A 19,049-nucleotide genomic window follows, 5' to 3' on the forward strand; every position below is an offset into this window, starting at 1 on the left:
CATACATCCCGTCACTCGTCATGTTTCGATGGTTGACTTCAATCGGGGCACTGACACTACTCTAGTGGTGATGTCATCAGCACATAACAAGGTAGAAAGAAAGGTTACTGAATAATTTAGTGTGTGTTTCTGCCACACACACACACACGTACGTACGTACGCACACACACACACACACTGGCACTGGAGTAGATGCACACACATATGTATGGGGTGTGAAAAGTGCCCTTTGGTTGCTTGTTCAAGCTTACTTACAACGTGTATGTATGTGTGTGTGTATGTGTGTATGTATATACATACACACACACATACAGACATACACACACGTTCGTGTTCGTCCAGCAGAGCTCACTGCAAAACATGCGCACATGCGCGGTAGTCGATCGCGCTTTAAATGAATGGGGGAGCTCACGTGACCGAACGACTGTTTGCGTTGTGAGTTGTGAGCTCAGTGGGGCGTGTATGTGTGTATGTGTGTGTGTGTGTGTGTATGTATGAGATCGAACATAGCCTACATACATACACACACACACACATACAGACATACACGTTCGTTCCAACCAGCGCAGCTGTATGTGAAACCGCTTGCGCATACACGCGCGGTAGCCACCGCACTTCCGCGTGACGTCACCGAATGCTCTGCCGCTGTTTAGAGAACAGCGTGTATGTGTGTATGTCTGTGTGTGTGTGTGTGTGTGTGTGTGTGTGTGTGTCTGTTTCGACTCGCTTAATGAATGACTTCGATACATCGCTTCAGAGAATGAAGACGACTATGGTAAATATAGCACAAAAAATATGAATATCTGCGTGGTTAGATGTATCGGCTTTTACTGCAAGCTAGCTAGCTTCCCAGCTAACTTTACATCATTCCCTAGGCTAGCGAAGTGTCTACCAAGACTGGGTAACGTGAGATGGTCACGTTATGCGAATTCAACTCGGTATATTATGTAGCTGTATCTAGCTAGCTCCATTACTTTACAGTTTGGCTAGAGAAATTTGGCTAAAATCACGTCACAACTGTATTCCCTGTGCAGTAACGTTACTCATTCAGCACCTGCCTCCATTATTAATGTTATAGTAGTATGCCTGTGATCAGAGAGGAGCGCGTTATTCCCTCTAGCCTTAATGGTTTGTAAATGTTATAAAGTGTCTATTGCAATATGGAGGTACATTATTATTTCCCATATGCAGTATTCGAGAGTAGAGGTTTTGTAACTATCTCCCATTTACATTACATTATTTTACATTTACATTAGCCATATACATGTGCATGAACGCTCTGCAGTAATGACTTGGGTGCTATTATCACAGTGCTTGTTGGGTCCAACTACAGATTGTTTTTGATGTTATAGATGGACTGTGTACCAGCCTTCAGATTTGACTCCAACAACCTCATGGTCATGGCTCAGGGAAGTACTATTCAGCTGCAGCGGTGGAGAAGTGATGCCCCTAAGGGAACCAGCCCAGAGGAGGAAGGAGAACTGCAGTTTGTTTTCTGTCGTGGAGGTGTCCAGAGTTGCCAGATGAACGTCCAGCTATACCTGCTGGGAGGAGCTGAGCTGGAGTGAGGACCGAGGGAGGCGATAGGCAGCTAGTAGCCAGGACCTTGACACCATCAGCCAGCTTTACACAGACTGATGCATTGCAATAGTAGAGATTGTAGAACATGTCATTTCTTATCATTTGTTTATGTCAAAGACATATTAACACTATGTCACATAGTATAATAACGCTTAGTAATGAAGGAAGGTACCCATGATCACACTGTAGCATTTCAACGACTGGTTTGCCAGAAAAATACAATTATGTATCCAAGTCCATCACAACAAACAACACAGCTTGGATAATGTGTGCCATGTATGCAGAGCTAGTGTAGCTGTTATCATTGCGATGTGGTATAAAGACAACACTGCCATGACTTGTTGCAGAATTTTTATTGCGGGCATGGGTCACTAGTCATACTGGAGCTGACATCTAAAAAGTGTTGGCAAACACTCTTGCTCACAAATCTACTTGGATCCTCACTGTTACATAGTAAATAAAAAAAAGCAAACACATTGTCAGTAAACAAGTTGTCTCTATACGATTTGAAGAAACTGTAGACATCCAATCAGCAATGCAAGTTTTATTTAGAATTATGCATAAAGAGGTATGTTCCAGTCCTAATTGATGTCTATACAGATTGTCCAGACTGGTCTGTGGAGAGAAACAGAGTGTCAGCTTGCTAGATAGTGATTCATGTCTGAAGAGGCAACCTGGGAGTGGTTGAATAGCCTTACATCTCACCTGAGTGTTCAGCCATATATTCAGCGCAGATATTGCCCATGTGTTCTTTTTAGCGTGTTGGTAGGCTAAAGGCCGTTTCAGACTAAGAGCGATATCCGCGCATTGCAATTCATTTTCAATGAGAGAGGCGAGCGGACAATCTGGGAGCCGCGGACAATCTGGGGCGGAGCGGCCAGGCCTTAAAGGCCGTTTCAGACGGGGAGCGATATTCCGCCTGCGTTCTCGCTCGGATCAGCGGGGACACACGCGTCCTGTGCGCAGCGGGGAAAGCTGACTACAATTCAGCTCTTATCGCAAAAAAGTTTTTACGCTCGGAGGAGGTGGAAAAGTCAGTGCATTGATAGTAGGAAAATTTTGCAATGGAAACAGATTTTGCGAATAAATGATGACGTTCCAGCTATTTCCGACATTTACTCTTTCTCGTCTCTACATCAAGACGATGATGTAAGCTGACAAAACAGAGTTCTCCCAAGAGCCATCAAGTTTACAAAGAATCTCTCCATCTCGTCGTAGTTCAGTACAGACCTGTGAGTTGACCAAAAAGTTGTTGACATGAGACGCTCTCTTAACACTACAAAGACTTATTGGACGATTGTGGGTTTTCATTTGCACATAACTAGGCTATATTTTAATAAAACATTGAAGTCCGCCAGTCAATGACTTTTCCTAATATGGTGTTATGTTGCACCCCTATTGTTAAATATATTCAAGATCATTCAAATAAAAACAATATTGTGTATGTTTTTAATTTATAGGGCTACCTATATCAGCCGCCAGCTGTTCAATGAACGGTTATAGGGAATGCGCAGTTTCGCGCTATGTACAGCCTATTATATGCACAGTTTCGCGCAATGTAGGCTATTATAAATAAGTATTATTCATTGGGGGGGCTTGGACTCGCTGGGACGGGTGGAGAGACGCATAGTCTACAGAGCCTCCCCAGACGCGACTTCATCCTCCAGTTGGCTGAAGAGCTGCGCGCTCTGGTGTCCAAACAGCCACCAAGCGGCCAAGCGGCACCCCTCGCAGTGTCCACAGAAGAACACCCCCCAAAAAAATACCTGCATGGTTATGACAAGCTGCAGCAAGAACAGAACTGTCTACCAATGCACAAAGTGTACCAAAGCTGTCTGTGGCAGTTGCACTGCCAAGGTGCAGAGATGTGCGAAGTGTATCTGAGCTGCCGCCTCAACCGTGCGTAAGAGCAGAGCGCATCAAGTCGTGTATAGCCTACAACTAGTGGCCCATAGCCAATAAAACGGCTTATTGTTTTATTCATAGCCTATATCAACTAGATAATTAGATAATTATTAATTTCATTAGATAATTATTAAACATCTAAGTTCTATGCTGCATCTGTGATCACAAGACGCATAGGCCTAGCCTACCATAAAAAGCGATCCGTTCTCATATATTAACTTATATATTAATTAGATACTTATTATGTATATACGTTCTATGCTGCATCTGTAGGCCTAACCCTGTAACCCATTGTTGGTCAATTTTGACGATTGACAGCTCATTTGAAGCCTTAGAGCCTAAAGAATCGAATGATAGGCCTGGCCGGAAGACAGTAGGCCACATATTTCATATCAAAAATATCCACGGAGTGTCGACTACAATATTCCATTTCAGCAATTATGCACACGGGGTGTATATAAAATTGCCTGCCATGTAAATTCTGTTTACCGGTTTGTTTTACGTTGTTGCGTTCCGTTTTCTGTTCCGTTTTCTGTTCCGGGTGGGTTTTCGATTCGCTACACGGCGCCTGCCGAGTGAGCATTGGTATCTGGATCATTCTGATCAAAGTTGTCAGCTAAATGACTAATGAAATGCTGTTGTTCAAAGTAATAGCCTACACAACATTTCATTGACACAGGTGATACAGGTCCAAATGTTTGGAAATGTAGGTCAGTTTCCATAATGATTCATATCCAGCTGCATTATAGTATACAATACATATAAAGACAGAATTGCTGATTGGATGTCTACAGTTTCTTCAAATCGTATAGAGAGACATCTTGTTTACTGACAATGTGTTTGCTTTTTTTATTTACCATGTAACAGTGAGGATCCAAGTAGATTTGTGAGCAAGAGTGTTTGCCAACACTTTTTAGATGTCAGCTCCAGTATGACTAGTGACCCATGCCCGCAATAAAAATTCAGCAACAAGTCATGGCAGTGTTGTCTTTATACCACATCGCAATGATAACAGCTACACTAGCTCTGCATACATGGCACACATTATCCAAGCTGTGTTGTTTGTTGTGATGGACTTGGATACATAATTGTATTTTTCTGGCAAACCAGTCGTTGAAATGCTACAGTGTGATCATGGGTACCTTCCTTCATTACTAAGCGTTATTATACTATGTGACATAGTGTTAATATGTCTTTGACATAAACAAATGATAAGAAATGACATGTTCTACAATCTCTACTATTGCAATGCATCAGTCTGTGTAAAGCTGGCTGATGGTGTCAAGGTCCTGGCTACTAGCTGCCTATCGCCTCCCTCGGTCCTCACTCCAGCTCAGCTCCTCCCAGCAGGTATAGCTGGACGTTCATCTGGCAACTCTGGACACCTCCACGACAGAAAACAAACTGCAGTTCTCCTTCCTCCTCTGGGCTGGTTCCCTTAGGGGCATCACTTCTCCACCGCTGCAGCTGAATAGTACTTCCCTGAGCCATGACCATGAGGTTGTTGGAGTCAAATCTGAAGGCTGGTACACAGTCCATCTATAACATCAAAAACAATCTGTAGTTGGACCCAACAAGCACTGTGATAATAGCACCCAAGTCATTACTGCAGAGCGTTCATGCACATGTATATGGCTAATGTAAATGTAAAATAATGTAATGTAAATGGGAGATAGTTACAAAACCTCTACTCTCGAATACTGCATATGGGAAATAATAATGTACCTCCATATTGCAATAGACACTTTATAACATTTACAAACCATTAAGGCTAGAGGGAATAACGCGCTCCTCTCTGATCACAGGCATACTACTATAACATTAATAATGGAGGCAGGTGCTGAATGAGTAACGTTACTGCACAGGGAATACAGTTGTGACGTGATTTTAGCCAAATTTCTCTAGCCAAACTGTAAAGTAATGGAGCTAGCTAGATACAGCTACATAATATACCGAGTTGAATTCGCATAACGTGACCATCTCACGTTACCCAGTCTTGGTAGACACTTCGCTAGCCTAGGGAATGATGTAAAGTTAGCTGGGAAGCTAGCTAGCTTGCAGTAAAAGCCGATACATCTAACCACGCAGATATTCATATTTTTTGTGCTATATTTACCATAGTCGTCTTCATTCTCTGAAGCGATGTATCGAAGTCATTCATTAAGCGAGTCGAAACAGACACACACACACACACACACACACACACACACACACAGACATACACACATACACGCTGTTCTCTAAACAGCGGCAGAGCATTCGGTGACGTCACGCGGAAGTGCGGTGGCTACCGCGCGTGTATGCGCAAGCGGTTTCACATACAGCTGCGCTGGTTGGAACGAACGTGTATGTCTGTATGTGTGTGTGTGTGTATGTATGTAGGCTATGTTCGATCTCATACATACACACACACACACACATACACACATACACGCCCCACTGAGCTCACAACTCACAACGCAAACAGTCGTTCGGTCACGTGAGCTCCCCCATTCATTTAAAGCGCGATCGACTACCGCGCATGTGCGCATGTTTTGTAGTGAGCTCTGCTGGACGAACACGAACGTGTGTGTATGTCTGTATGTGTGTGTGTATGTATATACATACACACATACACACACACATACATACACGTTGTAAGTAAGCTTGAACAAGCAACCAAAGGGCACTTTTCACACCCCATACATATGGGGGGTGGGAAGTGCCACGTTTCGCAGGTCTGCGTGTCAGTGTGTGTATGTGTGTGTGTCTATCTGGAACTTAGTGAAAAATTAATCAGCCAATCAGATCGCTGGGATTTGCATATATCTTTAGCAAAGATAAGGTGTGTGTGTGAGTGTCTGTGTGTCTGTGTGTGTGTGTGAGTGCGTCTATGTGGAACTTAGTGAAAAATAAGATGCACACGCACACACACAGACACACACACACGTTCATTTATTTGTTTGTTCACTCGAGTGGGTAGGAAGTGCCACGTTGCATTGAGCGTGTGTGTGTGTGCTAAGCTAAGCTAGTTAGCAAGATGGCTGCGCGTGACGTACTGACGTAATTGGCCGCGTTGCGTGCGACGTCATCTGCATGCGTTCCAGCTGGACAGGACAAGCGAATTTCTGTCTTCCCAACAAGTAACGTAAACAGGTAAAGCTTACTACAAATAAAGCCTACAGACAATCCTAAGAATATATCCTTGCTAGTTAGTGTATACTGTAACTGTAACATGGCGAGACATTCTCCCCACCTTAGCTAACGTGAGCAAAACTACTAGCTAACGTTACTACTGTAGCTCCATTTCTGTGAGCTAAAGCTAGTTCGATGATATGTTTAGAGATCCGTTTGGCAGCTAACGTTAGCTAATTTATCGTTGCCCATCTGTCGCTTGACTTTTGACTGACTTTCCAGCACCTATCCCGGGTCTACAGGAAACCTATGGGATGATGCTTCGGTCGAACATTGACCTTTTCCAAACCAGTGAGGTGTATGGCATAGACCTCTACATGCAGGCGATGGCGATGACTCAGGCCTATTTGGCTGAACATTCAGGTGAGGCTATTCAACCTCTCACAGCTATCCTGGTGAGACAGTCATCATCAATAATGAGATTGTAAAATGCATGCAGCACCATAAGCTCCGCGAAATAGCAGTGTGCTTGAACAAGCAACTAGAGCTCTCTGTCCCGGTTAGAATGTGTCTTAACTCGGCTGTGAACAGGATCTCTGGAGCTGTGTTGCCTGGCTGTATGGTTGCGAAGTTGTGAACAGAGGACATGCCACTGCGCATGAGTTGGGTTCAATTTTGGCTTCAATTGGCCTCACTTTAAAGATGACACTATGGGGGACAGGACGATCATTCTCACAAGCTGACATTGTTTCTCTCCACAGATCAGTCACCTCTATAAAAGAAGCTCTGACGTCTACTAGACATGATCATCTTCATGGTTGCAGCTTGCACCATGACACTGACAATTTGTAAAAAAAATAAAATAAAAGAGCATTGCTGATTGGATGTCAATTTATTTATATGGTCTAAAGACTTAATGTTCCTTTGTACATTTGTAAGCAAGAGAGAATTTTCGACTGAAGACATTAAATTGGGCACCAGTGATGAGGGACCACCCCTACCAACAACACCAAAAAACAGGTGGGCTGGGTCTCAAGTAGGCTCCTAGAAGACTGGTGTCAAGACACCTAAATGGAGAGTAGACAAAGATCCGGTGGTCCTACTGGGCTCAAGGGTGTGTGGTGTGTTGGGAGAGTGTGTGTCTGTGTTAGTATGGGTGCTACTGGGCTCAAGGGTGTGTGGTGTGTTGGGAGAGTGTGTGTCTGTGTTAGTATGGGTGCTACTGGGCTCAAGGGTGTGTTGGGAGAGTGTGTGTCTGTGTTAGTATGGGTGCTTCGGTGGGAGTGGAGATCTAATGGCCTGGGTAGGGGGGTGGGGTCCACTTACATACATGATGGTGTTTGATTTTTAAAGTCAGGGTGTTTGAATTGCAAATTTGATGGTTGAGTTATGGGCCAGTATGGTGAGTAGTTTCTCCAGTGGAGAGTAAATGACGGGAGAAATGTACTTTTTATAATGAGGAGTGGAAGGAGAGCGGAGATGATGATGATGTCGATGATGATGATGAGGAGGAGGAGGGGGAGGGAGGCGGGGCTGGAGGTCTCATCAGCCTCCACCATGTGGACGATGGCGGAGACGGTGAAGGAGCGGCGCTTGTAGCAGGGTCAGGTCGGGGACGTAGTTGACCTGCAGGGTGTGTGTGGGACTGGGTCGGGTCCTGGAAGCGGACGTGGAAGATGTTCTTGGCTGTGGGGGGAGAGGACGAGAAGAGTAGACAGGTCAATAAACCAGCCTCACTTAGATTAGGTACAATAAACCTTATCTGATCTGTGTTGTGTGCTGTGTGTGTGTGTGTGTGTGTGTGTGTGTGTGTGTGTGTGTGTGTGTGTGTGTGTGCACGCGCTCTGCTTACCTGTCCGTTCTTGCTGCACAGCTGGCCATGGCAGAGCACACCCTGGATGATGACGATCTGGACACACACACACACACACACACACACACACACACACACACACACACACACACACACACAGGGATGCGGGTTATAGACCGCAGTGTGGATTAAGTATTACTGTTAAGGACACAGACCTGCAGTGTGTGTGTGCGTGTGAGCTCACCGCTTGCTCCAGGATCTCGCGCAGCAACAGTGTGTACTTGACCAGGCGCGAGCGTGGGATGTCCAGGAAGCTCCACAGGTCTGAAGGGCGACTCCAGGCAGGCAGTGCTGCTGGCATTTTCCCTGAGCGGAGGGAGGCAGGGGTCAGAAAGTCAGTGGCACACAGGCACACTTGGTCAGACAGGGTGACACTGTAGGTAACGTTAGCCATTTCTTAGAGATTGTTGTAATATCTAGTCCCATGAGCTCAATAGTACACTGTGTCACAGGGTAATACAGTAATTGCTATATAATTTTACCTTAAAAGATCATGCCATTTTTCGAGGAGTAGGCATGTTTCCCTCACAGGATGGTCAAACACCCGAAGAGTCACTCAGAATCACCCATGGCCTACACCTTGTGTTTTCTTGGATGCCATGGCCTAAAAAGTACGGTACAGCATTGCATATACTTAAATATAGAAATATACTGTACAAACAGTCTTACGTTAGCGTCTAGCCGTGTCTTTGTTTACATAAGCTAAGAGTCAAAAGTCAAGCGACAGATGAGCAACAATAAATTAGCTAACGTCAGCTTCCAAACGGATCTCTAAACATATCATCCAACTAGCTTTAGCTCACAGAAATGGAGCTACAGTAGTAACGTTAGCTAGTAGTTTTGCTCACGTTAGCTAAGGTGGGGAGAATTAGCTAGCTAGCTAACAGGATGTTTTCACAGCTAACATCCATGTTCAAATCCAATGTTACAGTTACAGTACAGATGTGGGAAGTTAGAAATGTCACATGCTGCAGCATTTCACCTTCGCGGTATTTGGCAGGGAAATCCCGTTGGAAATCTCGTGGGATTTCAGACGGGTGTTATTTCGTTTTAGTGATGCACCACCGCCAGGTGGCGTCTTTGAGTAGATTTAGCAGGCTGGGCTCAGTGTTTTTCTCCTATAGTCTACGAATGAAGCATCATTAAGTTTCACATTCTTTAATTTAAATGCTCTGTTGTAAAGCACTTTGAGCTGAATTTATCTGTATGAAAGGTGCTATACAAATAACGTTTAATTGTTATTATTACCTTGTTCTCAAACCCATGTTTTCTCCATCTCAATGTAATTTAATCATTACGAACACCTATAATATATCCAGGCCTACAGTAGCCTTTCTATCTCGGCAACTGACGTCGGGTCAAGATGTGGTGTCTGTTAAGTCAAATGCACAAAATAACAGTATTGTAAATATATTTGTTAGTAAAGATGTGGTGAACGTGGAGGTTTTGCGTTTTGTTTCTGGAACGCATTCAACTGTTAGGCTACTCGTAAACCCCGGAAGTAAATTTGAAGACAGGGCACCAGCTATGTAGCCAAGTCTGAGCGCAGTAGGCTACATGGCTTCAGCACGATACAAAGACAAAATAATCTTGATCGGAGGTGTGGATCCATACAAAATTGAAATAGTCGCCATGAGTAAAGATCACTCATTGCCAATCATATCCGGACATTAACTATCTTGTGCATAGCGGCAGGTTTGACAGTGAGACATCAACCGATAATTGTAATAATGCGATTATTGAAATGGTCTTGTGAACGCCTTTATCTGATTTCCAAAATCGGGGTAAGGTCCATAGGACGATTGTGGGTTTTCATTTGCACATAACTATATTTTAATAAAACATTGAAGTCCGCCTGTCAATGACTTTCCCTAAAATTGTGTTCTGTTGCACCCCCTATTGTTAAATTATAAATGAAAAAAACATACACAATATTTTGTTATTTGAATGATCTTGAATATATATATATATATTCAAGATCATTCAAATAACAAAATATCGTGTATGTTTTTATTTATTTATACCGGCCGCCAGCTGTTCAATGAACGGCTATAGGGAATGCGCAGTTTCGCGCTGGCTACAGCCTATTATATGCATAGTTTCGCGCTATGTAGGCTATTATAAATAAGTATTATTCATTGAGGGAGCTTGGACTCGCTGGGGAATGGTGGAGAGACACAGAGCCTCCCCAGACGCGACATCCTCCAGTTGGCTGAAGAGCTGCGCGCTCTGGCGTCCAAACAGCCACCGGCGGCGCCCCTCGCAGTGTCCACAGAAGAATACCCCCAAAAAAATACTTGCATGGTGAAGACAAGCTGCAGCAAGAACAGAACTGTCTACCAATGCATGAAGTGCACCTAGCTGTCTGTGAGAGGCTATAGCAGAGGATATGTGCGAAGTGTATTTGAGCTGCTGCCTCAACCGTGCGTATAAGAGCAGAGCGCATCATATAGCTACAACTAGTAGCCCATAGCCATTAAAATGGCTTATTGTTTTATTAATATATCTATAATAATATATATATATAAAATGAATTCAATAGGGCAAGCCTTAAGTTGTAGCCTAGGCTACAGTACAATCACAAGACGCATAGGCCTAGCCTATCGTAAAAAGCGTTGCGTTCTCATAGGCCTAACTTAGATAATTATTAATTATGCTCAGGTCATAATGTCCGTTGAAAATAATTCCCTCTAAGCAGAATTTGAATTGTATTAAAATAGGCTAAAATTAAATTTCCACATATTCTGATTCCTTCTAGGTCTATATAAAAAAAAAAAAAATTCTAATGTGTAGCCTATAGGCTTCTGCGATGAACAAAACAGCCACAATGTAGCCTGCTTAGCGAGCGAGAGGACAGTCTACCATAAAGTGTATAACCATAATGTAATATATCTAGACTACATGCATTGTGGTATTTCTTTATATAGCCAATTGTTTCTCAATAAACAGTTATGTCATCCTCTGAGTCCGAATGTAGGCTAATAGACCGGCAGCTCTAAATGCCTTCCCAATCAATGAGACATGGTTGTAAAAATGATGTTTTATTGATGGAGAGTCATTGCATTGATCGATGCACAATCTACACAATCTACTTTGGACGTTAATCCATCCATCTATCAATCAAACTAGCGAATTCAATGGCCGGTCATGGCAAAGCACCCGCTAACGCAGGCTACCCCCCCCCCCCCCCAAATGCTTTTATATTCAAATAAACTGGATGAACGGGTTTCCTAGCCCTGGATCGTGGGGAGGGGGGTAGCCTGCGTTAGCGGGTGCTTTGCCATGACCGGCCATTGAATTCGCTAGTTTGATTGATAGATGGATGGATTAACGTCCAAAGTAGATTGTGCAAGTATTGTATAGGCCCATGTGTAAGAGATGAATGGCTGTAACCATGAACTCAGCCAGAGGTAGGCCCTACTGTAGATTATCAGCATTATCACCAGTCTCAATTTATGTCTCAATTTATGTGTTGCCATTCATTTAAACCACCATCTCATCTAGACTACTTCTGTTGCTGCATTTTTACATTTATGCTTTCATGATTTTAGAGCGCAATAAACATTTTCCAGGATTCCAAAAAGTCCATCCATTCATCCAACTTTGTGCTGAGCGCAGCGCAGGCTGGTAGCCTACTGTCAAGGCTCACGACTGATGCACTCCCTTAACACGTCTCGCATCCCCAGACCATCAAGAGAATTTCAATATGAAAGACCTTGGGATTCCAGGAGTCAAGGCCGTTTCAGACGGGGAGCGACATTCCGCCTGCGTTCTCGCTCGGGTCAGTTGGGGACGCACGCGTCCTGCGCGCAGCGGGGCAAGCTGACTACAATTCAGCTCTTGTCGCGGGCGGGCGTGTGCAGCCTAGTTCCATATGAGAACACTCCTCGGTCCAATTCCGTATAGTAGATCAGCCTGTGTACTTTCAACGAATGTATTATTAGACATAATATCATAATAATATATAAAGCCTTCAACGACCTCCTGAGCTGCCTGATGGTCTCAGGGCTAAAGAGACCGCGCGTCGTTTTCCTCACCCTAACTATTGGCATGCTATCAATGAAAGAAAATACATTGTAAATAAACATGGTTTTAGGCTATTGTTTTTATGTAGGCCTATAGGTTAAGCTATTTGTGTTCATAAGGTAACGTCATTGTTAACGAAAGTAGCCTATAGCCTATAATCCAATTGACTGGAACCAGGGGGTTTGACAAAAGTTATGAGGCAAAATAATTTGTCTTGACTGCATTCAAGATGTATCTTTCACATTAAAACTACATACAAAGCTGGGAATGCTAAGAAAATTGCATATGTTTGCAAACTAAAACAAGTGAACACAATTTTACAATCGAAAATGCTTATGAGACCATTATTTTACTTATATGGGGCAAAAGTGGTTTCTCTTCCTGCTTCTGCCTAAGCCCTCCACAATACCACAACACAACGGTGTCATGTTTTACCGAAGGAGAAGTGAAGAAGACGGTAGCTATCAGTGGCTAAAGCAGTTAGCTAATGTTAAGATCATTCCTCTAGCTGCTTTGCTGCTAATGCGAGTTCGTCTCCGTTCCTGCCCGAGAAACAGAAGTTGAACTAATAGCATCAAAATCAAAATAGCTACAGGAATCATCGTTGTAAAGTTAGCTATCTGCTTTTTAGCCACCGACAGCTACCGTTAATATTATGAAGCTGCTGTCGTGAGGTAACTTGCTATCACGGTCTTATCATGCAGCTTCACAGGCTGCTATTAGCAGACAGCACTAAAGTTGACAAAATCACACTTGCACATCATTAGAATTACAACCATTTATATGGGATTTATCATTCAACTAAACATGGAACCTGAATACTACCTGATATTTCAACCTGCTGCCATCAGTGATCGGCGCGTCTGCTTGTTTGAGTCATGAATATCTTACGCAGTTACATTCCATGTAGTGTCCCAAAACTGTTAAATCATTCCCCATGTAGTTCACTATGAGTCACACTCAATACATCCATGGTAATAGGGAGGGAGTGAGTGAACCATTTCAAACACATCTCTGGTCATCTCCGTTAGCCATCTTACTCGTCCTGATGCCATGTTCCATATGAGAACACTCAGCCTAATGTATTAAACTTCTACTTGTCCCGACAGTTAACAGATATAGACCCGGCGACAGTTACAGAGATAGAAACTATAAATAGATAGGCTTTGTTCGTAATAATTAAATTACAACCAGACAGAGAACAAGGAGTTTGAGAACGGTAGGCTCATCTAATGTGCGAGATGAGCTACAGCAATGGGTCAATGAGTGTTATTACTGCGCCCCTATGGGCGTGCGAGCGGTGGTGCGGAATGCCGTAAAGCGCCTGTTAGAATACCGCGGGTCAAGTTACATTCTTATGTTCCCACATCTGTAGCCTATACACTAACTAGCAAGGATATATTCTTAGGATTGTCTGTAGGTTATTTATTTGAACTGTACGTTACTTGTTGGGAAGACGGAAATTCGCTTGTCCTGTCCAGCTGGAATGCATGCAGATGACGTTGCACGCAGCGCGGCCGATTACGTCAGTATGTCACGCGCAGCCATCTTGCTAACTAGCTTAGCTTAGCTTAGCACACACACACACACGCTCAACGCAGTGAGCGAAACGCGGCACTTCTTACGAACGAACGAATAAATGATCGTGTCTGTGTGTGTGTGCGTCAAATTTTTCACTAAGTTCCACATAGACGCACTCACACACACACAGACGCACACACACTCACACGGACACCTTATCTTTGCTAAAGATATATGCAAATCCCAGCGATCTGATTGGCTAATTAATTGTTCATTAAGTTCCACATAGACGCACACACAGACACACACACTCACACGAAGACCTGCGAAACGTGGCACTTCCCATGTGTGTGTGTGTGTGTATGTGTGTGTATTGGAGGTGTGTGTATAGGTGTATGTGTGTGTGTGTGTTTTGAAGGTGTGTGTGTGTGTATGTGAGTGTGTTGGAGGTGTGTATGTGTGTGTGTTTTGGAGGTGTGTGTGTGTCTATCTCACTGTGCCTGGCCAAACAGTTGTCGCTCCGTATGAAAACACGAGCCCCTGCGCTAAATAAGCATGATATCATTACAGGCCCCTCCCCCCCTCCGCCCTCACACCAAAATACACTCAACATTCACCAGCCCTTTTACTGGTCATGTGCAATGTGTGGTGTTCAGTCACAGTGAAATGTTGCGTCTGTACACCATGCATTGCATGTGACAAATCAAATGCATCTGTGATCTGGATGGTTTTAGTCTGGGGGGGGGGGGGTGGTTGCATAGTTTCACCTGGACACACACATGATCTGGATGGTTTTAGTCTGGGGGGGGGTGGTTGCATAGTTTCACCTGGACACACATGTGATCTGGATGGTTTTAGTCTGGGGGGGGGGGTGGTTGCATAGTTTCACCTGGACACACATGCAGCCCTGGTCCAGTTTCACCTGGACACACATGTGATCTGGATGGTTTTAGTCTGGGGGGGGGGGGGGTGGTTGCATAGTTTCACCTGGACACACATGTGATCTGGATGGTTTTAGTCTGGGGGGGGAGTGGTTGTGATCTGGATGGTTTTAGTCTGGGGGGGGAGTGGTTGTGATCTGGATGGTTTTAGTCTGGGGGGGGGAGTGGTTGCATAGTTTCACCTGGACACACATGCAGCCCTGGTCCAGTTTCACCTGGACACACATGCAGCCCTGGTCCAGTTTCACCTGGACACACATGCAGCCCTGGTCCAGTTTCACCTGGACACACATGCAGCCCTGGTCCAGTTTCACCTGGACACACATGCAGCCCTGGTCCAGGACGGCCCAGCAGGGCCTTCTACACGTCAGCTTCATGGTCCCTGAGGAAACCCTATCCCATAGCCTCAATAGCAAATAGCAACCCTGACTAGAGTTACTTAGGAGCAGTTTTGGGAGTAATTAGTTACTAGAAATCAGATAACCTTTTCCTGTAAGTAATGTAAGGGATTAAGTTTGAATTTTGATAACAGGTACTGACCTAATAAACATGTGATTACGTGAGTTGATTATGCGCACACCTGCTCCCTTTCATGTGGTCAATATGCACATGCGTTCTCTGCAGTCGACTGTTTATAAGAGGTGATCCTCTCACCCGGCCTGAGGTCCGCTCGTCAGGTAGGAGCTCATGGAGGACAGAGGACAAAACATGGTGTTATGTCCCGATAGATAAACATCCACGCCATCACCGGCTTTGTCTGCTTTTGAGTGCTTGAAGTGCATGACAAAATAATGCGCGTGAACCATGACATCTGCCCTCGTGAGGTCATGTGATGGGTCAATGACAATGTGCGTGTAGAATATTCACCGACCCTGAGGAACCCATAAAAAGCTACGAGAATGACGGTTTCCAACATTAAATCTGAGTAATTGTCAAAACACCCATGCCCCAACCGTGCACTTAACTCATGAAGGAGTGAAGGAGTGAAGGGAAGACGTTGCCATGGCCTTGTGGGAGCTCTCCCGTATGCGTGAAGGAGGAGCTGGATGGATGGGTTCCTCAGTAGTGAACCAGTAGAGCAGCAGGCAGCGCATGTGAAATCGTACACCTGCAACAATACTTTTAACCGACAGCGGCCGCAGCCGTCTGGACTCAACACGATGGACTATAAATGCTGATAATAATGGCCATGACAGGTACTTTATATGTGGAGCTTCGGATTCCGATGAATTTATGAATGAGGTTTACAGCGTGAAGGGATGGCTGTTGTATGTTCGGTGAAATTAGTACTGTTTACAAGTTACTGTTGTTTTGAAATGCAGAGGTGAAAGGACCTATGGTGTTTACAGGACGACTTCAGAGCTTGGTAAGCATAAACCATGTAATTCCTCAACTTGAAATCCACGTATATCATACTTTTTAGAGTTTTTCGAGTGTTCCCATAGCTAGCAACGAGCCAGGGTGCGTGCGCCGATGTTATTGACACAGAACTCTCTACTGCACAAAACAGAAATATTGTAACCTGTACTAGTCAGATACATACCAGGGAAGCCAGGAATAGGGCTAAACATGACATTCAGTGTACTTATCCTTTAAGAACTTTAAACAGATTCGATAGAAGGATAGCGTTGATTGACGGGTGGATGTCGTGAGATTATTGGCCTAAAATCTAAGGTACACCGCGGGCAGCAGGGTGAGCAACGCACCAAACACAAACATGGGCACGAAACGCAAGAGCAGAGAACGCGGAAGCAGCGAGCACGCAGCAGCAAGCAAGCAAGCAGGTAGCAAGTGATCGCAGCAGTAATGACATGAGCGAACAATAACATGTTTTGACATCTTAAATACATGTACTCTAACGTGCTGGACCAATGCTTAGACAGCTGACAGTCAGCTGGTAGGTTGCGTCATTATGGGGTGTGACTGATTAAGCCGCTGCCGACTAGCCTGGTGTTGACGTCCGTGCCTCGCTTGAAGTTGCGTCGGAGACTTCATTTATTTAGTAACTTGCCCAGCACTACTTAGGGGCTAATTAAGGTGGAACATCTGGTAGATTCATTCTGACACAGAGCCCTGGTTGAGGACTGGGTGCTTGGTAGTGTTGCAGAGCTTGTTATCATTTTGACATTTCTGAACTTTGAAAAGGCGCATTTGAACCAGATTTGACAGAAAAATGTATTTCGCTGTTTTACACCTGTTTTACCGCCGCACACGTTGGGACAATCAAAAGGGGCTATATTTCAAAACAGCAAGGCAACCGGATATCCACTGCCTTCCCTCTTAGACACTCCACTAATCTGACCCCCCCAACCAGATACCCCCACCAAACACTAATCTGACCCCCCAACCAGATCTGACCCCCCCAACCAGATAGCCCCACCAAACACTAATCTGACCCCCCCAACCAGATACCCCCCCAACCAGATACCCCCACCAAACACTAATCTGACCCCCCCAACCAGATACCCCCACCAAACACTAATCTGACCCCCCCAACCAGATACCCCCACCAAACACTAATCTGACCCCCCCAACCAGATACCCCCACCAAACACTAATCTGACCCCCCCAACCAGATACCCCCACCAACCAGATACCCCCACCAACCAGATACCCCCACCAAACACTAATCTGACCCCCCCAACCAGATACCCCCCACCAAACACTAATCTGACCCCCCCAACCAGATCTGACCCCCCCAACCAGATACCCCCACCAAACACTAATCTGACCCCCCCAACCAGATACCCCCACCAAACACTAATCTGACCCCCTCAACCAGATACCCCCCCCAACCAGATACCCCCCACCAAACACTAATCTGACCCCCTCAACCAGATACCCCCACCAAACACTAATCTGACCCCCCCAACCAGATACCCCCCACCAAACACTAATCTGACCCCCCCAACCAGATACCCCCACCAAACACTAATCTGACCCCCCCAACCAGATACCCCCACCAAACACTAATCTGACCCCCCCAACCAGATACCCCCACCAAACACTAATCTGACCCCCCCAACCAGATACCCCCACCAAACACTAATCTGACCCCCCCAACCAGATACCCCCCACCAACACTAATCTGACCCCCTCAACCAGATACCCCCCACCAACCAGATACCCCCACCAAACACTAATCTGACCCCCCAACCAGATACCCCCACCAAACACTAATCTGACCCCCCCAACCAGATACCCCCCACCAACCAGATACCCCCACCAAACACTAATCTGACCCCCCCAACCAGATACCCCCCACCAACCAGATACCCCCCACCGAACACAAACACGTATATTACACCCGGTCACTCTGACAGCACAGCCCCGCCTACTTTCTCTGCACCTGTGACACCATATCTATCCTCTACCCCGCCCCCTATATCCTAAATACACACACACACACACACACACACACCCAAACACGCACACTCACACAACCACCCAACAATCTCAGTCCCTGCGGTGGTGACCTGTGACCTCTGTGTGCGTCAGTGACTTGTGACTCTCCAGCACCTGCCCGCCCCTCTCCCCCGGCGTCCTGCCCGCCCCTCTCCCCTGGCGTCCTGCCCGCCCCTCTCCCCCGGCGTCCTGCCCGCCCCTCTCCAGCACCTGCCCGCCCCTCTCCCCCGGCGTCCTGCCCGCCCCTCTCCAGCACCTGCCCGCCCCTCTCCCCCGGCGTCCTGCCCGCCCCTCTCCAGCACCTGCCCGCCCCTCTCCCCCGGCGTCCTGCCCGCCCCTCTCCCCCGGCGTCCTGCCCGCCCCTCTCCAGCACCTGCCCGCCCCTCTCCCCTGGAGTCCTGCCCGCCCCTCTCCCCCGGAGTCCTGCCCGCCCCTCTCCCCCGGCGTCCTGCCCGCCCCTCTCCCCCGGAGTCCTGCCCGCCCCTCTCCCCCGGAGTCCTGCCCGCCCCTCTCCCCCGGCGTCCTGCCCGCCCCTCTCCCCCGGCGTCCTGCCCGCCCCTCTCCCCCGGCGTCCTGCCCGCCCCTCTCCCCCGGAGTCCTGGACAGCGCTGCCAGAGCGCTGAGCTCACTGCCAACCAACGGATCCTGACCACATAAGGCCCGCCGGCCAGCAGCATGTTAAA

This window comes from Borostomias antarcticus (genome assembly GCF_949987555.1).
Source record: "Borostomias antarcticus genome assembly, chromosome: 18".
Taxonomy (NCBI): Eukaryota; Metazoa; Chordata; class Actinopteri; order Stomiiformes; family Stomiidae; genus Borostomias; species Borostomias antarcticus.